At 37.9% G+C, this 25543-nt stretch overlaps 1 protein-coding gene across 2 annotated transcripts in view; it reads right to left on the bottom strand.

Annotated features, from left to right (window-relative positions):
* STXBP5 (syntaxin binding protein 5) overlaps positions 1–25543 on the bottom strand; it is a 1442716-nt gene that overhangs the window by 569656 nt on the left and 847517 nt on the right. The window lies entirely within an intron of this gene.

Here is a 25543-nt window from a genome sequence, read left to right as displayed (position 1 = left end):
GGGGGCAGAGAGAGCAAACAAAAGGGGGGAGAGAGAGCGCAATAGAGGGGAGAGAGAGAGCGCAAGAGAGGGGAGAGAGAGAGAGCGCAAGAGAGGGGAGAGAGAGAGCTAATGAGGGGAGAGAGCAAAACAGAGGGAGAGGGAGAGGGAGAGAGAGAGAGAGAGAGAGAGAGAGAGAGAGAGAGAGAGAGAGAGAGAGAGAGAGAGAGAAAGCAACCGAGAGGGGGATACTAAGTGAACAAAACAAATTAAATAATAGAAGTGCTTTATCTGAATCATGAAAGAAAAAAATTGGGCTTCATGTCCCTTTAATAACCAAGTTAAATTACCTTGAACACAAGATGCAAAACGTTTAGGGCTAGATTACAAGTGGATTATCCCGCGTCTGCAAACAAGCAAATCTGCACGTTTGCGAGTGTGCAATAATTAATCAGCCATTACAAGTGGCTAGTTATTGCTACCGCAAGCTCGCGTGGTAGCATTTAACGCTTATAAAATGAACCAGAGATCAGATCTTTGGGTTATTTTATGTGCCCTAAATACCCCCAAAATACAGTGTAGTGTAGCCTACTAAAACAGTCAGTGCACATTATCGTGAGCTGGTATTACACAAAGCGATATTTAGTGCTCCACTTGTAATTTGGCTCTTATTTGGGTGAATCAGATGTCATTTACAGTTATATAGCATGCAGATTATTGTCTTTTTATTTCCTATGGAGTCCGTTCATATAATATAATGCTGACCTATTTAATGTAATAATATGGAATTTATTTCTGTTTCAGCTCATGTTTCTGGCTGTCAAATCAAGCAAAAATATGTATTTTCTGCCCTCTCACTTTGTGCCGCCATTTCCTGTTTGTCAATGTCACAACACATTCTACTTCTGTTGACAGGCACTGCTGGATACATATCACTTGGTCATCTATTTCTTCTTAAGAAAAGCTTGCCAAGCACCAAAAACTATTGTCGCATATCAAAACGAAACTTTAGGGCATTGCAGTGGTAGCATTTTTTTTTTATTCTTTCTGCATCATGAAAAGAAAGAAAAAAAGATTCATGCAAAATAATTTTGAGGGTACACATAATATCATTAAAGGGTTACTGAACCCACATTTTTTTCTTTCATGGTTCAGATAGAGCATGCAATTTTAAGCAACTTTCTAATTTACTCCTATTATCAATTTTTCTTCGTTCTCTTGGTATCCTTATTTGAAAAAGCAGAAATGTAATCTTACAAGCTGGCCCATCTTTGGTTCAGCACTTGCTGATTTGTGGCTAAATGCAACCACCAATCAGCAAGCGCTATTCAGGGTCCTGAACCAAAAATGGTCTGGCTCGTAAGCTTACATTGAAGTTTACTATGAAATGCATGACCTGAGCACTACTGATGCTGGACAGCAGCTGAAGTATAACTATTCACAGAGCACTTACTCTGGTGAGCTAAAGAAATTGTGAGGTAAAATATCTTCCCTTTTTACATAAAGATGTTTAGTTTGATAATTTCATGTCAGCTTTTTACATTTATGCTGCATCATCAAGTGATTTAGCATATGAGCATTATATCCCTTTAAGTTTAAAGTTTCACAATTAATATGTTGCAGTTACATAATAAACCATCTTAAAATGGCAAATACATAAAATGTATCACAAAAGACAGAAACATTACAGTTGTGGCTAACAAAAATGTTGTCTCAAATGTTAAGACACTTGTTACCATCTTTGATTTTTACTCATCCAAGCAGTTTGAACCCCACCTTTCATCTCTAACTACCACTTCTCTGAAATTTACACACATTTTTTCACTGGAAAATATTAATAATGATAATAATAATAATAATGATATCAACTAATATACAAATGTTAAAGGGACACTGAAACAAAATTTATTCTTTCGTAATTCAGATAGAGCATGCAATTTTAAGCAACTTTCTAATTTACTCCTATTAAAAAATGTTCTTCATTCTCTTGGTATCTTTATTTGGAAAGCAAGAATGTAAGTTTAGATGTCGGCCCATTTTTGGTGAACAACCTGGGTTGTTCTTGCTGATTGGTGGATTAATTTAACCGACCAATAAACAAGTGCTATCCAGGGTTCTGAACTAAAAAATAGCTTAGATGCCTTATTTTTCAAATAAAGATAGCAAGAGAACGAAAAAAAATATATACTACGAGTAAATTAGAAAGTTGCTTAAAATTACATGCCCTATCTGAATCACGATAGATAAAATTTGGGTTCAGTGTCCCTTTAAGATTATTGACTTTTGAAGGGATACCCAACAATTTTCTTCTGTGGTTCAGACAGAGCATAGAAGTTAAAAAAAAAAAAAGTTTAAAATTTACTTCTTTTATTAAATATGCCTCATTCTCCTGTTATTCTTTGTTGGCTGCCATCTAGTGCTCTTAAAAATGGATAAAATTTTTGAAAAAAAAAAATGCCATACAGTGTTCTAGACTGATGCATTCTCCTAAACTTAGGTCCCTGCATTAACAAAAGATACAAAAAGAACACAGAAAATTTGATAAAAGTAGTAAATTAGAAAGTTGTTGAACGCTCTGTCTAAATCATGAAATAATTTTTTTTTGGTTATGTATTTATCTTTCATATATTTTTTCTACTAAAATTAAAACATATAACACACATTACAACACACAATATACTGATTTCCTAGTAAAAAAACAACTAATATAAGCATAAACTTTATAGATATTACCTATGGAAAAAAATTACTTCATATGATTTTTTTTTCCTGTTGTTTTTGCTAATGAATATGCATGACTTAAATGGTCATAAAATTGTGTATTTTAACTACTAATATTCTTTTAGTAAAGTACATAGATAATACATTGCATGTGTAAATAAAGTACATTACATATAAATTACCATACTTTTTCTATTTTGAATAGACCGCTTCATGCCGCTATCTCTCATTAGCAGACAGCCCCGGCATACAGTCACTGAAATGGCTCAAAGCAATTGACCAATGAGATTGATTATTTAAATTAGCTAAGTTAATATGCTAAGGGGTAATGCGCTATCCCGGACACATGCGCACTGGGATTAAAACATACACGCATGTCCCTGTAGTGTGAAGCGTGTAAAAAAAAAGAATGTGTACTTGCTAATGCACGCCGAGAGTAACGATCACGTGACTATGATAGAGACAGAGACAAATACTCCTCCTACTGACAGCCTTGCTAAAAGAAAGGAATCAGGGGATTAAATATGGAGGGCTATATGTAGAGCCATCCGTGAATGGCTTTGCATAATTAGGTAAACGGAGGGAGTGCAAAGTATTCAATTTGTATATTGAGTTTTATTAGAGTAAAACTTTAAAAAAACATAACAACATATAATTAGGAAAAATAATTGTAATATATGTTTGTTTAAATAGTTTATTGTATTTTTGAAGGTTTACTGTCCCTTTAAATCATAAGTGGACATTAAAGCTTTACAACTCAGCAATTATTACTTGTTTTTCCAACAAAAAAATTTAAAAATTGAAAAACTTGCATTACTGATAGAGACTATGAGGTAGATTTACCAAAGGTCGAGAGGACATGATTCGATGTAGCGAATCATATCCGCTCAACCTCGCTAAATGCTAACAGCATACACTGTCGGCAATTAACATTGCACAAGCATTGCTGGTGAAATGCTTGTGCAATGCCGCCCCCTGCTCACTGGCTGCCAATCGGCCACTAGCAGGGGCCGTCAAACAACCCGATTGTATCGGATCGGATGATTTCAGTCCGCCACCAAAAAGGTCTTATGACCGCTGCTTTTTAACTTCCATTTCTGGCGGACCAGAAATAATGGGGCGCCAATGCAGCGTCTGCTGCTTAATAAATGTTTCCATAAAATATAATTTTATTATTATACTATTCTGTTTAGCTTTTGTATGTAAATTCTTATTTTGTTTTGTTTTTGCCATTGCATGTTTTTATTCTTTAACCTTTTCCCGCCGTTATGCCGTATTCCGTCACAACGGCGCTGGGCTTTAAAGCCATTATGACGGAATACGTCATAGCCAACGGCTGTCCTGAAGCCTACTGCACTTGCAGGATTTGATCGCGGTCTGGAGGGCGTTCCTATCGTCATAGGGACGCCCCCCAGACCCAATCCCATAATCGAAATCTCGCGATCGTGATTTCAATTTGTCTACATCGGAACGTTGTTCCGAACGTTGTGCACCCCGGAGGTTGAGGAAAGAAGAGAGTGCTGGATCCATTTGGGATATATATACAGTATATATGTGTGTGTATATATATATATGTGTGTGTGTGTGTGTGTGTGTGTGTGTGTGTGTGTGTGTGTGTGTGTGTGTGTGTGTGTGTGTGTGTACATAAACACACACACACATACATACACTGTATACATTTTTTGAACTGCTATAATGAAGTTCTGTATTAAGTTAGCTTTTATTATAGCCTTGAATTAAATTATAATGACATTGTTGCCAGATGACATATACTTCAATAAGATTTGCGGAGAAGTACAAACGCCAAAGGCCAAGCTTCGTTTCCAGATTTGGCAAGTATGATTCACTTTGATTATCAAATCTGCAATATGTGATACTAACATTCAGCTTCAAGATTTTTTTATTATTATTATTTAACGCCACATCACAAGTGTCTTTTTTTTAAATTCTGAATACAAAACTTCTCTCACTGCCAAGTGCCAGTAAACTTGATTTAAAGTGATCAATTATTAACGTTGGATTCAAATATATAAATATATATATATACACACACACACACATATATATGTACTACTGATGTATAACCAAGCTGCTGATTTTAACCAGTTTTTAGTTCCAAAACTGGCTAAAACACCTTTGAAGATTAAAATAAATTAATACATATTTAAATTAAAACAAATTTTATCTCTGATACAGTTTATATACAGTCGATCACTTTTAAGACTATTATGTTTTAGAGCCTGGTTTCTCAACAGCCGGGCCGTGGCCCAGTACCGGGCCGTGATAGCCCTGCTGGTGGGCCCCGACCTGTCATGCAACCACTGCACACTCTTACCCCACTGCACACCAGGGGCAGACTGAGACCAATCAAAGCCCCAGGAACACTGTCTCACACTGACCAAAATGAATTAAATTTTATGCAAATAAACATGGTAGCCTCCCTGACCTGCCCCCAACAGGCCCCTCAACCTCCAGAGCCAGGTCCACCAACATTAAGGTCCAGAGAAAGGGCACCCAACCTCCAGGGCCAGACCCCACACTCTATTGCCCCTAACAGCGCCAGGGCCCCCACTAAACCCACACTTATTTGCTTCGTTATTGATAGGGCAACTGAAAACTCCAGCTTAAGGAATGCACCAGGATCCATGGAGATGCCATTTGTGGGCCCCCCTACATGCTGGTAGCTCAGCCCAGGTCCTATTTGCCTGGCTGATCAGCCGGCCCCTGCTGCTTACTTATATATATATATATATATATTTATATATATATATATATATATATATATATATATATATATAACTACCGGGCCCTGGACGTGTCTAGCTAAAATTTACCGGGCCTTGAACTCACTTTGGTTGAGAACCACTGTTTTAGAGGACAATCTGGTTTAGTCAGCCTCTCTTTACGGGACAGTTTTTTTTGTTTTCCATTTACTTCGATGTTTTTTTGTTTTTAAAGCAAAATCCTTTTATCCTTTTAACCTATTTTTCTGATTACCAATCCAACAATTCCTTAAAAAACAACACACACATATATATATATATATATATATATATACACACACATATATATACCTATACACATATATACACATATATATATATATATATATATATATATATATATATATATATATATATATATATATGTAAATAAGTTATCCATGGATAACATTATTGATTCTATGATTTTACAAAAGGTGTGGGTGTATTTTCGTGTTGAAATTTAGATGTAATTCATTTGGACATTATAAAAGATAGGCAGCATATTTTCCCTTCAAGTCTTGTAACTTTTAAAATAACCAAGAGACATAACGGATACATTTGTCTAAACGGTATAAAACAAAATGTATGCTTACCTGATAAATTTCTTTCTTTCCGGATATGGTTAGTCCACGGAATCATCAATTACTGTTGGGGATATCACTCCTGGCCAGCAGGAGGAGGCAAAGAGCACCACAGCAAAGCTGTTAAGTATCACTCCCCTTCCCACAATCCCCAGTCATTTGACCAAAGGAAAATGGAGAAAAGGAATAACACAAGGTTTAGAGGTGCCTGAGGTTTAGACAAAAAAACAGTTTTAGAAAAAAAGGATGGGGCAGTGGACCATATCCGGAAAGAAAGAAATTTATCAGGTAAGCAAAAAAAATGTTTTCTTTCCTAAGATATGTTGAGTCCACGGATTTATCAATTACTGTTGGGAATCAATACCAAAGCCAGAGGACACAGATGATTAGGGAGGGACAAGACAGGGAACCTAAACAGAAGGCACTACCACTTGAAGAACCTTTTTCCCAAAAGAAGCCTCAGCCGAGGCAAAAGTATCAAATTTATAAAATTTGGAAAAAGTATGCAAAGAGGACCAAGTTGCAGCCTTTCAAATCTGTTCCACAGAAGCCTCAATTTTTGAAAGCCCAAGAAGAAGAAGAAACAGCCCTAGTGGAATGAGCTGTGATTCTCTCAGGGGGCTGCTGTCCAAAAGTCTCATACGCCAAACGAATAATACTTCTCAACCAGAGAAAAAGAGAGGTAGCAGTAGCTTTCTGACCCTTGCGTTTCCCAGAGAAACAAACAAACAATGCAGAAGACTGGCAAAAGTCCTTAGTCGCCTGCAAATAGAATTTAAGAGCCTGCACAAACATTGTTCCTTATGAGAAGAAAGATTAGGATAGAGAAGGAACAACAATTTCCTGATTAATATTTCTATCCGAAACAGCCTTAGGAAGAAAACCAAACTTGGTACGAAGAACTGCCTTATCTGCATGAAGAATGAGATAAGGTGAAATGCACTGTAAAGCTGAGAGTTCCAAAACTCTCCGAGCAGAAGAGATAGCAGTTAAGAAACAAAATCTTCCAAGATAACAACTTAATATCTATGGAATGCATTGGCTCAAACAGAGCCTGTTGATAAACTTTAAGAACAAGGTTAAGGCTCCAAGGTTAAAGTGAAGGTAAAGTTAGCTTTATTGTATGAGTACATGTTAAAATAATCCCAAAATTAATGCTAGTTTCATTCATCATTTTTTTTAATTTAGCATATAAACTCACTTATCTCTGTTTTTGCATTTCATTTTCTGCGCTTTCAAAACAACCCGCTTTTTTTTTTTTTTTTTTTTTTCCTTGCCGGTCACGTTCTTGAAAAGGCCAATTGAAAACCTGGCCGTTAGGCGGCCGTCATTTGACGTCATTCCTCTACTTGACGATTTGCGCATGCGTTGCAATTAATTCTTCCCTTATTTGAGAAGCTCGCTCCCGTTTAGCGCTGCTATTTACTCTTCATTACAAACAATTTGAGTAACGCATGCGCATAGGTAATCGTCGTAGCAATGTGCGCATGCGCAATTTGTTAGTTACACGAGAACGCTCTTTTGAGATACGTATAGAGCGGGTGGGACCGCTCTATACGTAAGAGTGTCAAAAACCAGGAAATGGATCGTGGGAGGAGTAATCACCGGCACAGTTAGTAAATATAAATCGTTTGCAATTAAAAAATACATATTGAAATGCTGGAAAAAAAGTTAGCGATCACACTATTTAGGCTATAAGTAATATAATTATGCTTAAAAAACATCCATACTTTACCTTCACTTTAAGCAACAGATTTAAACATAGGCCTGATTCTGATCAAGGCCTGACAAAAAGATTGCACATCTGGCATGTCCGCCATACGCTTGTGCAGCAAAATAGATAGAGAATAAATCTGACCCTTCAGAGTACTGACAGACAAACCCTTCTCCAAACCTTCCTGGAGAAGGGATAAAATTCTTGGAATCCTGACTCGTCTCCAAGAGTATCCCTTGGAGTCACACCAATAAAGATATTGACGCCCTATCTTATGGTAAATCTTTCTAGTAACAGGCTTACGAGCCTGAATCATGGTCTCAATGACCGACTCGGAAAATCCACGCTTAGATAAAATTAAGCGTTCAATCTTCAAGCAGTCAGTTTGAGGTTTGGATGAAGAAAAGGACCCTGAAGTAGAAGGTCCTTCCTCAGAGGGAGTCTCCATGGCAGTAGAGACGGCATTTCTACCAGGTCTGCATACCAGATCCTGCGAGGCCACGCAGGAGCAATTAGAATCACTGACTCTCTCTCCTGCTTGATCCGAGCAATGGAATGCCAACCTCAAGTTCCAAGGAACTGCCAGAGCAGCTATCAGGAAGGCCTGAGGATCCCTTGACCTCGAACCATACTTTGGAAGCTTGGCGTTTTGGGGAGACGCCATCAGATCCAATTCAGGTAACCCCCATTTAATGGTTAACACTTCCGGAAGGAGTTCCCACTCCCCGGGATGAAAAGTCTGTCTGCTTAGGAAATCCACTTCCCAATTGTCCACTCCTGGAATGTGGATGGCAGACAGCAATTGTGAGCTCCGCCCACTGAAGGATTTGAGCCACCTCATGGCTAAGGAACTCCGACTTCCCCCTGGTGGTTGATGTAAGCCACTGAGGTTATGTTGTCTGACTGGAACCTGATAAACCGGGCTAAAGCCAGCTGAGACCAAACCATCAAGGCATTGAAGATCGCTCTCAACTCCAATATGTTATGAGGAGAGCAGATTCTTCCTGAGACCACAGTCCCTGTGCCTTCAAAGAGTCCCAGGCTGCTCCCCAGCCCATCAGGCTGGCATCTGTGGTCACAATCACTCATGAGGGTCTCCGAAAGCATGTCCCCTGAGGCAGATCTTCTTGAGACAGCCAACACAGAAGAGAGTCTTTCGTCGCTTGATCTAGAACTATTCTCTAAGATAGGTCTGCATAATCCCCATTCCATTGACTGAGCATACATAACTGTAGAGCTCTCAAATGGAATTGAGCAAAGGGAACTATGTCCATGGAAGCCACCATCAGACCAATTAACTCCATACATTGGGCCACTGATGGCCGTACAGCAGACTGAAGAGATTGGCAAGAGGAAAGAATCTTGGCTCTTCTGACTTCCGTCAGAAATATTTTCATTGACAGGGAATCTATAATGGTTCCTAAGAAGACCATCCTTGTAGCCGGAACAAGGGAACTTTTTTTCTAAAATCACCTTCCATCCGTGGGAACGAAGAAAAAACAAGATCTCTGTGTGAGATTTTGCTAGTTGAAAAGATGGCGCCTGAACCAGAATATCGTCCAGATAAGGTGCCACTGCAATTCCCTGAGACCGAATTACTGCCAGCAGAGCTCCCAGGACCTTTGAGAAAATTCTGGGAGCTGTGGCGAGGTCAAATGGAAGGGCCACAAACTGAAAGTGTTTGTCCAGATAGGCAAACCTCAGAAATTTGTGATGATGACTGTGAATGGGAACGTGGAGGTACACATCCTTCAGGTCTATGGTCGTCATGAACTGACCCTCTTGCACTAGAGGATGAATGGAACGGATAGTCTCCATTTTGAAGGACAGCACTCTGAGAAACTTTAGATCTCGAATAGGCCTGAAAGTTCCCTCTTTTTTGGAAACCACAAACAGGTTGGAATAGAACCCTAGATCCTGTTCCTGTATTGGGACTGGAACTATCACTCCCAGGAGGGAAAGATCCTGTACACATTTTAAGAATGCCTCTCTTTTTATCTGGTCTACAGATAATCTTGAGAGGTGGAATCTGCCCCTGGGAGGAAAGGTCTTGAATTCTAACTTGTTACCCTGGGATACTATGTCTACGGCCCACGGGTCTGGGACATCTCATATCCATGCTTGTGAAAACTGAGAGAGTCTGCCCCCCCCCCCCACTTGATCCGATCCCGGATCAGGGGCAAACCCTTCATGCTGTCTTAGATTCAGCTGCAGGCTTCTTAGATTCCTTCCCCTTGTTCCAAGACTGACTGGGATTCCAAGAAGGCTTGAACTGTACCTGCTTGGTAGAGGAGGGGGAAGACTTACCTCTGAAGTTATGAAAGGAACGAAAATAACTCTGACGTCCTTTCGATTTATTCTTCCTATCTTGAGACAGAAAAGATCCTTTACCAACCGTAATATCTGAAAAAATGTCTGCCAAACACGGGAACATCTTCCTAAAGACTGCAGAGGGATAAAAGGGAATTTCAGGTCTCTCCCATTACCGGGCAATGATCTCTGCAGCACGGTCTGGCACTGGAAACACATCCCCAGGGGAGGGTACATCAAAGTATCTATTTAATTTGCTAGATTTCTTAGGGTGCAACGACAGGAGTATCGGAGTCGACCAAAGTAGCCAAAACCTCCTTTATCAAACATGAAGGTGTTCAAGCTTGAATCTGAAGGAAACCACTTCAGCATCAAAAAAAGGGATTATACTATCCGAATCTAAAAATTCACCCTCAGAAGCTACCGAAGTATCCTCTTCCGACTTATGTGAAAGAGCAACTTGGTTAGCCTGTACTGGATCAGAAACCTTACTGTCTGATTCTCTAATTTTCCTCTTGCGTCTCCCCTGAAGAATGGGGATGGCAGCTAGCGCCTCAGATACCGCAGAGGATACCTGGGCAGCAATTTCTGCATGCAAATATACTCCTCCAGGAGATTGTGAGGAACCACAGGGCACTGCATGTGACATTGATAGAGCTTGGGACATTTGAGAAGAAAGCTGCGGCATCGCCTGACCAGCATCAACCTGAGAGGGTGGTGGCTCAGTAACAAAAAGTCTATTTTTATACATTAATGTTCTTTCAATACACGAAGAACAAAAAGAAGAAAAAAGAAGGTTCTACCTGGGTATCTTAAAGCCTGCATGCAGCAGAAGGCACCAACTATTGGTCCATATTGCAATAAAATTGACAGATCAAAAGATTGAATAAAAAAAATATATATATATATTTTTTTAACACTGTCTCTTTAAGAACCTTCGTATCAAAATAACACTCTGAGAAACTTTTCTGACGTTAAAGTTTGTCAGCCAGATCTATTAAATAAAATAAAGTGCCCAGATTTGTGAGATACATTTAAAGTTAAAACCTCTATTGTCACCTCTAGACCTCAGCGTATTACTGGATGTGCCTACCTGCCCCCTCTGCACTCCGGACTAACAAGCAGCTCTTACTGCGCACAGGAGCTCCGGAAAACACAGTAGGGAAAAATGATGATGCACTGTAACCTGCGCCGTAATCAGATCAAAAGCATGTGCTTAGCCAGCAATACCGCCTCAGCAAAAGGACCCGCCTCCTAAAGTATGTCAAAGGCGGTCCCGGCGGCCATTAACCAAATTATGCTTCGCACCGTTCCACTAAAAAGTGAATGTTCACACGAGAGGACCTAGAAATTTAGGCTGACACTGTACCCATCCGTTTACCTAAACAGGGCCCTAGTGAACACATACCCCTACTGAGCCACCAGTGATTCAACCCAAACACTGTTCGTAACTGAATCACCTCCTCTAAGTCTTGTCCACACAGTGCCTGCTCCCTGCTGTTATGAGTCCTGATCCCTAATACAGGAACTAAGTCCCAATAAAGTGCGGTTATGCTCAATGAGTGCCAGTGTTCTTTATCCCATAAGAAACAGAAAATGGCACTTAACTGCATCTCTTGCTGTCCGGCAGGAGGACAGCTCACCCAGCATGAGAGGAAGCCACTCCTCACAGAGACCTGTGAAAACAAGAGAGGACAGAGTAAACCAACTCTGACTTTCTATACAAGGGCAGCAACCTGTTAGGAAATCGCAGTGAGGCCCACCTCACAAGTTCCTAACTGCTTGAAAGCTACCACTGCCCTACTAAAGAGACTAATGTGGATTACAGCTAGACCGAAAACTTAGTAGGAAAGATCAGAGCAAACCTACTCTGGCTTTCAAAATAATAAAATCTTGATTGAAGATTTTTTTTTAACAGACACCTAACTTCACCACCTCCTTGCACTGAAGGCAACGAGAATGACTGGGGATTGTGGGAAGGGGAGTGATACTTAACAGCTTTGCTGTGGTGCTATTTGCTTCCTCCTGCTGGCCAGGAGTGATATTCCCAACAGTAATTGATCATTCTGTGGACTCACCATATCTTAGGAAAGAAAATAGTTTAACTGGGCATTATTCATTTTTTTTTATCTATCTAAGAGAAATGAATCACTATAATGCAATAGAATAATATAAAAAAATACATATTTTAAAAGCATAACAGCTCACTCCAAGGACATAACCCCTCTAGTGTTCAATTTATTTCCTTTGCTGTGGCCAATTAGGGACAAAAAACAATATGAAGCAATCACTGAGCAGCATGTGGAAGGGTCTCCATTCCAAAAAATGGACTCCATCATTTTTGGGATCAGTAGAAAACAAACATTTCTCTTTAATTTTAGATAAAGGAAGCAAAGTATTTTTTTTCATTATTAAACCTTTAATTAGGAATTAAATACTGAGTTTGATGTCTCTTTAGGGATGCTTTTAACCTTTACTTCTTTAAAGGGATATGAAGCTCAAAAAGAAATGTATTCATGTAATATTAAGACAATTTTATTAATTTTACTTATTTCTCTAGAAAAGCATACCTAGGTATGCGCAGGAGAAGCTATTTAGTACTGGTATGCTATCTGAATTATGAAAGAAAAAAATTGGGTTTCATATCCCATTAAATTGCTTGCTATCTGCAACATCTCCATCCTTAAAGTAACATTAAACCCTAAAATTTTCTTTCATGATTCAGACAGAGAATACAATTTTAAACAACCTTCCAATTTACTTCTATTATCTAATTTGCTTCATTCTTTACATATCCTTTGTTGAATAAATAGCAATGTACATGGGTCGGCCAATCACAGGAGGCATCTATGTGCAGCCACCAATCAGCAGATACTGAGCCTATCTAGATATGCTTTTCAGGAAAGAATATCAAGAGAATGAAGCAAATTAGATAATAGAAGTAAATTAGAAAGTTGTTTAAAATTGTATTCTCTATCTGAATCATGAATGAAAAATTTGGGGTTTAATGTCCCTTTAATAAAGAATAAATATTTACAGCTTCCGAACCATCTGTGATTCATTGAATAAATGTTGCCTTTCTTCTCTTGTAGTATTCTCTTGTGGGCTAGGTTACAAGTGGAGTAAAAATAAGTGCTCCCACTCACACTTTAACTTTGTAAGACAGAGGCTATTTGCATGTGTCGGGTTGCGCACGTATTACAAGTTTAAAGTAAAGCGTTTTTGTACAAGCGCTACTTAGAAAAGCCGAACTTAGAATATTGCAACAACAAACCCGATCAAGTTTTCTCAAGTGCGCTAACCCGACATAAAATATGAATCTTTCACATGCCTATGTTCTTCACATAGCAGAATACGTTCTATTTATTCATATATATACTGTATATATATATATATATATATATATATATATATATATATATATATAGAGAGAGAGAGAGAGAGAGAGAGACAGTCTATTTGAAAATGTTTATTGTTAAAAAAGATAGATAATCCCTTTATTACCTATTCCCCAGTTTTGCATTTCCAACAGTTACATTAATATGCATTTTACCTCTGTGATTACCCTGTATCAAAGTCTCTGCACACTGCCTCCTTATCTTAGTGCTTTTTACAAACTTGCATTTTAGCCAATTAGTGCTGACTCATAAATAACTCCATGGGAGTTAGCACAATGATAGCTCTCTGGCACACATTAACTAGAAATGTCTAGCTGTAAAAAGTTAATAAAATGCACTGAAATAAGAGGTGGCCTTCAAAGGCTTAGAAATTAGCATATGAGCCTACCTAGGTTTAGCTTTCAACAAAGAATACCAAGGAGAACATAGCAAATATAGCGCTGCGGAATCTGTTGGCGCTCTACAAATAACCGATAATAATAATTTGATGATAAAAGTAAATTGGAAAGTTGTTATAAGTTGCCCTATCTGAATCATGAAAGTTAAATTTAATTTACTGTCCCTTTAAAGTGACATAAATATATATATATATATATATATATATATATAGCATGTTTTCCTCAGGTTTTGCGGATTTTCCTCTTGATGCTGTGTCTTTACACATTGGGAGTTGATATAGTCAATCAGTACAATCAGTACTCAACTGTATAAGGCTCTCTCTTTTCACTACCAAGCCCTGCTTCAGTATCCTGCGTTTATTACGACACATCATATGAACGACTGAAATGAGTTCACAGAGAAAGAGTGGTGTTTAGCTGTTGCATTTACTAGGTCAACTATGCATTGTGCTACTTTACATGAATTATATCTAAACTTTTGATAAAATGGCATAAAGTCCCTGTCAAATTACATTGGATTTTCCCAGCCTGCACTGCCTTATGCTGGAGAGGCTGTGGTGAGTTGGGTAGTCATATTTAAATCTGGTGGAACTGCACAAGACTGCTGGCTTGTTTGAAGCAAGCAGTACAGATACATTAAAGTGAATGTACATTTTGATGCTAAAGTGCCTGGTTTTTAAAACTTTGATTAAAAACAGGGGAACTTTAATTCATCAAAATTTACATTTCACTCCTGTTGTGACAAAAAACGTACCTTTTAATCTTCACAGCAGCTCCAGCTTCCTCCGGTCTCACAAGCCATTTCTGATGTCAGAAATGATTCATCCTCCAATCACAGCTTGCCCCCGGGGGATTCAGTGTCTGATTCACTGCTGTGATTGGAGGAAGTCGGATGCCTCATTTTAGACCCAGGAAGAGGCTTTGAAACAGGTGGAGGAAACTGGAGGTGCTGTGAAGAGTAAAAGGTACGTTTTGTTCACAACAGGAGTGAAATGAAAATTGTGATGAATTAAAGTGCCCCTGATTTTAATCGAAGTTTAAAAAACCGGGCACTTTAGTATCAACATTTACATTCACTTTAAGAGCTTAGGGGGGGGGGGGGGGCTCTATTCCATATGGGTCATTAAAAGATTCCCAAATCCTTTAGATAGCTCTGTGTCTTTATATTATTAGCAGCCAAAATGGCCATAGTAAGAAGATGGTTGAAAGCATCAAGTTTGACATTATTCATTATATCACTAAAAAAAACCTCTTAAAGCAGAGGGTCAATTCACAGTGTGATATGGGTAGATTGGGATACTTGGTTTTCAACCTGCCATTATGGTGATGGTGAAGACATTATTGGCTCTGGCAGGGGTGAGTTTGCTTATTTTTACTGTTGTTTTTCTTTATTTCTTTTCTACCTCTCCTTGCTCATTTTTGTTAATTGATTTTACCCCCACTTCCCTCACCCCTCCTTTTTTAATTCATTTTCATGAGAGGTGGTGCTTCCAGATGTCTTAACCCACTTCTTTTAATCGCATTCGCTTTGTTCTCTTTGGTCCGAGAGTGCTCCTTACTCATTTTACCATTTAGAATACATAGCAGTGATACCGATCTCTTGTGCAATATGAGGAACTGTATATCACATCTGGCCTGTTCTAATATTTTAGTACTCTAGTGCCTCACTGCATATTAGATTATGATACTTTATGGTGGAGGTGATCTTTATAGACAGCTCAACCATGTTACTTATTACTTATGTCCTTTTTTGTGTTTTCAGCTACATTACTAATTTACTTGTAACTGTATTTTTCCAAATGACCAAGTATGGACACTATTAATTTTTGGACATTATGGAAAAGAGAGTATTTCATTAATGTTCACATATGTTGTGTTGCTGAATTCCTTTTCCTTGTATTTAAAGGGACATAAAACCCCAACATTTTCTTTTATGATTTGGATAGAACATATCATTTTAAACAACTTTCTATATTACGTCTATTATCAAATTTGCTTCATTCTTTTGTTATTCTTTGCTGAATGAACAGCATTGCACTGCTGGCAGCTAGCTGAACACATCTAGTTAGCCAATCACAAGAGACAAGTGTGTGCAGGCACCAATCAGTAGCTATTTCACACTAGTGTTGGATATGTGCGTATTCTTATTCAACAAGGGATACCAAGAGAACAAAGCAGATTTGAAAATAGAAGTGAATTTAAAAGTGTCTTAAACGTATATGCTCTATCTGAATCATGCAAGTTTAATTTTTACTTTTCTAGCCCTTTAAAAAATAATCTAATCGTGCATATGAAAGAACACAATATAAATATATTCAAATATTATAATAGAATATATTTTTGCATATAAAAAAAATCCTGCAAAATTGCCAGCTGAGAACTAAATAACAGAAACCGTTGGATATAGGAGTGAGCACATATTACTAAGACCTCCTGGGATGTTAATATTAAGGGAAACATAATTCAACAGGTCAGAAAGACCTTTAATATAGACTAATGCACTCAAGTGTATGTTTAAGTCAACAATGAATGAAAAGATGTTGCGTAGGAGAAATCCGTAGAGAGGTCATTTTAACAGCTAAAGTATATTTATTATTATTATTAACATTACTAATGTGGTTGACATCCCAGCAAATATTATTTTCACCCAAAATAGAGTAGAAAGACGATTTCTCAATATCTAAAATAACATTCAGTGTTTTGTTTTGTCATGAGCATTGCTAAACAACAGTATATAAGGGGCTCTACCTTATCGAAAACAAACCAAACCACAGAGATGGTGTATACTAAGTCTTTCTGGTAAAATATTTAAATGATCTAAAACTAAAATATGTTAAAGGGACATGAAATCCAACATTTTTCTTTCATTATTCAGATAGAGAATGTAATTTTAAACAACTTTATAATTTACTTCAATTATCTCATTTGCATCATCCTCTTTGTATCCTTTGTTGAAAGTGCAGTAATGCACTACTGGGAGCTAGCAGAGAACCAATGACAAGAGTCATATATGTGCATCCACCAATAAGCAAATTCTGAGCCTACCCGGGTTTACTTTTCAACAAAGGATACAAAGAGATCAAAACAAATTAGATAATTGAAATAAATTTATAATAGAAATAAATTGGATAGATATTTAAAATTCCATGCTATCGGAAAAATTAGATTTCATGTCCCTTTAATATTAGCTATATGTCAATATCCAAGCCTTTAAATAATAAGCAGAATACTTTTTGTATTAGATTTCATGTCCCTTTAATATTAGCTATATGTCAATATCCAAGCCTTTAAATAATAAGCAGAATACTTTTTGTATTAGGTTTCATGTCCCTTTAATATTAGCTATATGTCAATATCCAAGCCTTTAAATAATAAGCAGAATACTTTTTGTATTAGATTTCATGTCCCTTTAATATTAGCTATATGTCAATATCCAAGCCTTTAGATAATAAGCAGAATACCTTTTGAGAGTGGTCATGAAGGCATTGGGTGGATTTGAACCAAGGACTTAGAGACTTCGTTCTTGTTAACTGACATTTTACCTACCGTGCTACCTTGAATTTTAACTGGTCAGAAAAATTTACGTACAGGTGGTGCTTGTTACCTAATCAACAACCTTTATAAGCCTACAGTTAAAATCAGTTGATGCTTGGCGATTTTATCAATTGCAAACGGCTCGCAGAATCCCTGTTCCAGCTACGGATTTGACCTTGGCTCATCTTTTCACATTTCATATACTGCATTCAGTTTTAAACAACTTTTCATTTAATTCTATTATCAAATTTGTGTTATTCTTTTGGTATCCTTTGTTCAAAAAGGCTGAGGTACAGCAGTGCATTACTGGGAGCAAGCTGAAAATATTGGACGAGCCAATAACAAGAGGCAACTTTGTGAAGGCGCAAATCCCTAGTTATCTCCCAGTCTCAGAGGCTGAACTTTTTTCACTTTCTACAATGAGATTTTGTTTTAGTGATTTTGTTTTTCTCCAGGTCATTTTGAAATTAAACTAAATTTTAATTAGGTAGTTACAATAAAGGAACAGCTCTTTTGCAATCTGTTGATTAATTAGAGAATAAGGCCATTTTTAATGTTTTCTAACATATTGCAGCAGTTGAAAATGGTATAAAATTAACTGCAAAGAAAAACTGAAATTTTGTTAAGTTTTTCAAATGTGTCTTGAATAAATTTGTTTTCTTTGCTCTATTTATAAAGGTAAAAATGTAGTGATAAAAAGGTGCATTTCTGTTATAGCTTTGTGGACCAGGAAAGGATAGGGGCAGGGTTGATAAAATGCTGCTTTGCAGAGCTGCTCTGTATTGGACTGTTCTCTTCAAACAGTGCTTCCCTCTGGCTGCACTGTGTTAAAGGGACATTCTAGCCACAACTAGAATGAATACTAAAAGCACATAACAAAAATGTTTTAGTAAAAGCTACCGCTGTTTCAATAGTGTAATTAAAGTGATGGTAACGCTCCCTTTTATAAAAACAGATCTGGATTCTTAGTGATATTTTAGATGGAGTTTAATTCCTCAGTTGTAATGAAGTTGCACTATAACTTACTTTTTAATATAGATATGAAATTCAAATAGCCCACCCTCCGTCGGCCGCTTCCAAAGTACATTTCTCTGTGAGCTAAAGGTTTGAACTGTTCGCCAATCAGCGCTCTCCTCATATGGCACTTTTGTTGTAGCTATAGCGCTGATTGGAGAACAATTCAAACCGTTAAGTCACAGAAAAAACATAATTTATGTAAGAACTTACCTGATAAATTCATTTCTTTCATATTAGCAAGAGTCCATGAGCTAGTGACGTATGGGATATACATTCCTACCAGGAGGGGCAAAGTTTCCCAAACCTCAAAATGCCTATAAATACACCCCTCACCACACCCACAATTCAGTTTAACGAATAGCCATGAACTGGTGTGATAAAAAAGTGCGAAAGCATATAAAATAAGGAATTGGAATAATTGTGCTTTATACAAAAATCATAACCACCACAAAAAAAGGGCGGGCCTCATGGACTCTTGCTAATATGAAAGAAATTAATTTATCAGGTAAGTTCTTACATAAATTATGTTTTCTTTCATGTAATTAGCAAGAGTCCATGAGCTAGTGACGTATGGGATAATGATTACCCAAGATGTGGATCTTTCCACGCAAGAGTCACTAGAAAGGGATGGATAAAATAAAGACAGCCAATTCCTGCTGAAAATAATCCACACCCAAAATAAAGTTTAATGAAAAACATAAGCAGAAGATTCAAACTGAAACCGCTGCCTGAAGTACTTTTCTACCAAAAACTGCTTCAGAAGAAGAAAATACATCAAAATGGTAGAATTTAGTAAAAGTATGCAAAGAGGACCAAGTTGCTGCTTTGCAAATCTGATCAAACAAAGCTTCATTCCTAAACGCCCAGGAAGTAGAAACTGACCTAGTAGAATGAGCTGTAATCCTCTGAGGCGGAGTTTTACCCGACTCAACATAGGCAAGATGAATTAAAGATTTCAACCAAGATGCCAAAGAAATGGCAGAAGCTTTGTGGCCTTTTCTAGAACCGGAAAAGATAACAAATAAACTAGAAGTCTTTCGGAAAGACTTAGTAGCTTCAACATAATATTTCAAAGCTCTAACAACATCCAAAGAATGCAACGATTTCTCCTTAGAATTCTTAGGATTAGGACATAATGAAGGAACCACAATTTCTCTACTAATGTTGTTGGAATTCACAACTTTAGGTAAAAATTCAAAAGAAGTTCGCAACACCGCCTTATCCTGATGAAAAATCAGAAAAGGAGACTCACAAGAAAGAGCAGATAATTCAGAAACTCTTCTGGCAGAAGAGATTGCCAAAAGGAACAAAACTTTCCAAGAAAGTAATTTAATGTCCAATGAATGCATAGGTTCAAACGGAGGAGCTTGAAGAGCCCCCAGAACCAAATTCAAACGCCAAGGAGGAGAAATTGACTTAATGACAGGTTTTATACGAACCAAAGCTTGTACAAAACAATGAATATCAGGAAGAATAGCAATCTTTCTGTGAAAAAGAACAGAAAGAGCAGAGATTTGTCCTTTCAAGGAACTTGCGGACAAACCCTTATCTAAACCATCCTGAAGAAACTGTAAAATTCTCGGTATTCTAAAAGAATGCCAAGAAAAATGATGAGAAAGACACCAAGAAATATAAGTCTTCCAGACTCTATAATATATCTCTCTAGATACAGATTTACGAGCCTGTAACATAGTATTAATCACAGAGTCAGAGAAACCTCTTTGACCAAGAATCAAGCGTTCAATCTCCATACCTTTAAATTTAAGGATTTCAGATCCTGATGGAAAAAAGGACCTTGCGACAGAAGGTCTGGTCTTAACGGAAGAGTCCATGGTTGGCAAGAGGCCATCCGGACAAGATCCGCATACCAAAACCTGTGAGGCCATGCCGGAGCTACCAGCAGAACAAACGAGCATTCCTTCAGAATCTTGGAGATTACTCTTGGAAGAAGAACTAGAGGCGGAAAGATATAGGCAGGATGATACTTCCAAGGAAGTGATAATGCATCCATTGCCTCCGCCTGAGGATCCCGGGATCTGGACAGATACCTGGGAAGTTTCTTGTTTAGATGAGACACCATCAGATCTATTTCTGGAAGTTCCCACATTTGAACAATCTGAAGAAATACCTCTGGGTGAAGAGACCATTCGCCCGGATGCAACGTTTGGCGACTGAGATAATCCGCTTCCCAATTGTCTATACCTGGGATATGAACCGCAGAGATTAGACAGGAGCTGGATTCCGCCCAAACCAAAATTCGAGATACTTCTTTCATAGCCAGAGGACTGTGAGTCCCTCCTTGATGATTGATGTATGCCACAGTTGTGACATTGTCTGTCTGAAAACAAATGAACGATTCTCTCTTCAGAAGAGGCCAAAACTGAAGAGCTCTGAAAATTGCACGGAGTTCCAAAATATTGATCAGTAATCTCACCTCCTGAGATTCCCAAACCCCTTGTGCCGTCAGAGATCCCCACACAGCTCCCCAACCTGTGAGACTTGCATCTGTTGAAATTACAGTCCAGGTCGGAAGCACAAAAGAAGCCCCCTGAATTAAACGATGGTGATCTGTCCACCACGTTAGAGAGTGTCGTACAATCGGTTTTAAAGATATTAATTGAGATATCTTTGTGTAATCCTTGCACCATTGATTCAGCATACAGAGCTGAAGAGGTCGCATGTGAAAACGAGCAAAGGGGATCGTGTCCGATGCAGCAGTCATAAGACCTAGAATTTCCATGCATAAGGCTACCGAAGGGAATGATTGTGACTGAAGATTTCGACAAGCTGAAATCAATTTTAGACGTCTCTTGTCTGTTAAAGACAGAGTCATGGACACTGAATCTATCTGGAAACCCAGAAAGGTTACCCTTGTCTGAGGAATGAATGAACTTTTTGGTAAATTGATCCTCCAACCATGATCTTGAAGAAACAACACAAGTCGATTCGTATGAGATTCTGCTAAATGTAAAGACTGAGCAAGTACCAAGATATAGTCCAAATAAGGAAATACCACAATACCCTGTTCTCTGATTACAGACAGAAGGGCACCGAGAACCTTTGTAAAAATTCTTGGAGCTGTAGCTAGGCCAAACGGCAGAGCCACAAACTGGTAATGCTTGTCCAGAAAAGAGAATCTCAGGAACTGATAATGATCTGGATGAATCGGAATATGCAGATATGCGTCCTGTAAATCTATTGTGGACATATAATGCCCTTGCTGAACAAAAGGCAAGATAGTCCTTACAGTTACCATTTTGAACGTTGGTATCCTTACATAACGATTCAATATTTTTAGATCCAGAACTGGTCTGAAGGAATTCTCCTTCTTTGGTACAATGAAGAGATTTGAATAAAACCCCATCCCCTGTTCCGGAACTGGAACTGGCATAATTACTCCAGCCAACTCTAGATCTGAAACACAATTCAGAAATGCTTGAGCTTTCACTGGATTTACTGGGACACGGGAAAGAAAAAATCTCTTTGCAGGAGGTCTCATCTTGAAACCAATTCTGTACCCTTCTGAAACAATGTTCTGAATCCAAAGATTGTGAACAGAATTGATCCAAATTTCTTTGAAAAAATGTAACCTGCCCCCTACCAGCTGAGCTGGAATGAGGGCCGCACCTTCATGTGGACTTAGAAGCAGGCTTTGCCTTTCTAGAAGGCTTGGATTTATTCCAGACTGGAGATGGTTTCCAAACTGAAACTGCTCCTGAGGATGAAGGATCAGGCTTTTGTTCTTTGTTGAAACGAAAGGAACGAAAACGATTATTAGCCCTGTTTTTACCCTTAGATTTTTTATCCTGTGGTAAAAAAGTTCCTTTCCCACCAGTAACAGTTGAGATAATAGAATCCAACTGAGAACCAAATAATTTGTTACCCTGGAAAGAAATGGAAAGTAGAGTTGATTTAGAAGCCATATCAGCATTCCAAGTCTTAAGCCATAAAGCTCTTCTAGCTAAAATAGCTAGAGACATAAACCTGACATCAACTCTGATAATATCAAAAATGGCATCACAGATAAAATTATTAGCATGCTGAAGAAGAATAATAATATTATGAGAATCATGATCTGTTACTTGTTGCGCTAAAGTTTCCAACCAAAAAGTTAAAGCTGCAGCAACATCAGCCAATGATATAGCAGGTCTAAGAAGATTACCTGAACACAGATAAGCTTTTCTTAGAAAGGATTCAATTTTCCTATCTAAAGGATCCTTAAACGAAGTACCATCTGACGTAGGAATAGTAGTACGTTTAGCAAGGGTAGAAATAGCCCCATCAACTCTAGGGATTTTGTCCCAAAATTCTAATCTGTCAGATGGCACAGGATATAATTGCTTAAAACGTTTAGAAGGAGTAAATGAATTACCCAATTTATCCCATTCTCTGGAAATTACTTCAGAAATAGCATTAGGAACAGGAAAAACTTCTGGAATAACCACAGGAGATTTAAATACCTTATCTAAACGTTTAGAATTAGAATCAAGAGGACCAGAATCCTCTATTTCTAAAGCAATTAGTACTTCTTTAAATAAAGAACGAATAAATTCCATTTTAAATAAATATGAAGATTTATCAGCATCAATCTCTGAGACAGAATCCTCTGAACCAGAAGAGTCATCAGAATCAGAATGATGATGTTCATTTAAAAATTCATCTGTAGAGAGAGAAGTTTTAAAAGATTTTTTATGTTTACTAGAAGGAGAAATAACAGACATAGCCTTCTTGATGGATTCAGAAACAAAATCTCTTATGTTATCAGGAACATTCTGCACCTTAGATGTTGAAGGAACTGCAACAGGCAATGGTACATTACTAAAGGAAATATTATCTGCATTAACAAGTTTGTCATGACAATTAATACAAACAACAGCCGGAGGAATAGCTACCAAAAGTTTACAGCAGATACACTTAGCTTTGGTAGTTCCAGCACTAGACAGCGATTTTCCTGAAGTATCTTCTGACTCAGATGCAACGTGAGACATCTTGCAATATGTAAGAGAAAAAACAACATATAAAGCAAAATTGATCAAATTCCTTAAATGACAGTTTCAGGAATGGGAAAAAATGCCAGTGAACAAGCTTCTAGTAACCAGAAGCAAAGAAAAAAAGAGACTGAAATAATGTGGAGACAAAAGCGACGCCCATATTTTTTAGCGCCAAATAAGACGCCCACATTATTTGGCGCCTAAATGCTTTTTGGCGCCAAAAATGACGCCACATCCGGAACGCCGACATTTTTTGGCGCAAAAGGATGTCAAAAATGACGCAACTTCCGGCGACACGTATGACGCCGGAAACAGAAAAGATTTTTTGCGCCAAAAAAGTCTGCGCCAAGAATGACGCAATAAAATGAAGCATTTTCAGCCCCCACGAGCCTAACAGCCCACAGGGAAAAAAGAGTCAATTTTTTCAAGGTAAGAAAAAATGATTGATTCAAATGCATTATCCCAAATATGAAACTGACTGTCTGAAAATAAGGAATGTTGAACATTCTGAGTCAAGGCAAATAAATGTTTGAATACATATATTTAGAACTTTATAAACAAAGTGCCCAACCATAGCTTAGAGTGTCACAGAAAATAAGATTTACTTACCCCAGGACACTCATCTACATGTTTGTAGAAAGCCAAACCAGTACTGAAACGAGAATCAGCAGAGGTAATGGTATATAAATAAGAGTATATCGTCGATCTGAAAAGGGAGGTAAGAGATGAATCTCTACGACCGATAACAGAGAACCTATGAAATAGACCCCGTAGAAGGAGATCACTGCATTCAAAATAGGCAATACTCTACTCACATCCCTCTGACATTCACTGCACGCTGAGAGGAAAACAGGGCTCCAACTTGCTGCGGAGCGCATATCAACGTAGAATCTAGCACAAACTTACTTCACTACCTCCATAGGAGGCAAAGTTTGTAAAACTGAATTGTGGGTGTGGTGAGAGGTGTATTTATAGGCATTTTGAGGTTTGGGAAACTTTGCCCCTCCTGGTAGGAATGTATATCCCATACGTCACTAGCTCATGGACTCTTGCTAATTACATGAAAGAAATGTACTTTTGAAGTAGGTGGCGGAGCACAGGGTATTTGAATTTTATATCTATATTAAAAAGTTATAGCGCATTTGATTAATTAAACTTCATCTAAAATATCACTATCATTCCCGGATCTGTTTCTATAAAGAGGAGAGTTACCATCACTTTAAAGGGACAGTCAAGTCCAAAACTTTCATTTTTCAAATAGAGCATGTAATTTTAAACAACTTTCCAATTTACTTTTTATCAACAATTTTGCTTTGTTCTCTTGGTATTCTAGTTGAAAGCAAACCTAGGAAGGCATATATGATAATTTATAAGCCCTTGAAGGCCGCCTCTATTTTATTTACTTTTCACAGCAGGGGAGAGCAAGCTCATGTAGGCCATATAGATAGCATTGTGATCACGCCCGTGGCTAGTGGCAGACACTGCACTAATTGGCTAAAATGCAAGTCAATAGATAATAACTAAAAGTCCTGTGATTAGGGGCGGTCAGAAGATGCTTAGATACAAGTTAGTCACAGAAGTAAAAAGTGTATAAATATAACAGTGTTGGTTTTGCAAAACTGGGGAATGGGTAATAAAGGGATTATCTATCTTTTTAAACAACAAAAATTCTGGTGTTGACTGTCCCTTTAAGTAAGCTCTGTGCCCCAGCATTTTAAACTTAGCCCATGCTCAGAGAGTCTAAGGTGCTTGTATCATATGGTAAATACTCAATTTGTTAATTGCTGACATGATACAAGTCCCAAAGGCTATCGGAGCCGCTGTAATATTTAAAATGCTGGTGCAATACGAATATCTAGTTATGCTTCACATGCACTTGCAGAGAAAAATGCTAACACTAAAACAGTAATTACTTTTACAAGAAGTATTTTAGCCAATATATGTATATTGTAAATATGTTTCTATTTAAAGATGTAATTCATCTATGTACATTTCAATGTTGACTGGAATGTCCCTTTAAGGAAACTTGCCTAGAGCAGCCCGAGCACAGTACTGTTTGATGAGAGCAGCCTGATGTGGACCAGCACTGCAAAATCAAAGCACCAACAGTTCCTGAATGTGTAATGTTCTTTCTG

This window comes from Bombina bombina, chromosome 4, assembly GCF_027579735.1.
Source record: "Bombina bombina isolate aBomBom1 chromosome 4, aBomBom1.pri, whole genome shotgun sequence".
NCBI lineage: Eukaryota > Metazoa > Chordata > Amphibia > Anura > Bombinatoridae > Bombina > Bombina bombina.
The sequence above is the reverse complement of the archived record's forward strand: the minus strand, read 5'-3'. Positions and strand labels throughout refer to the sequence as shown.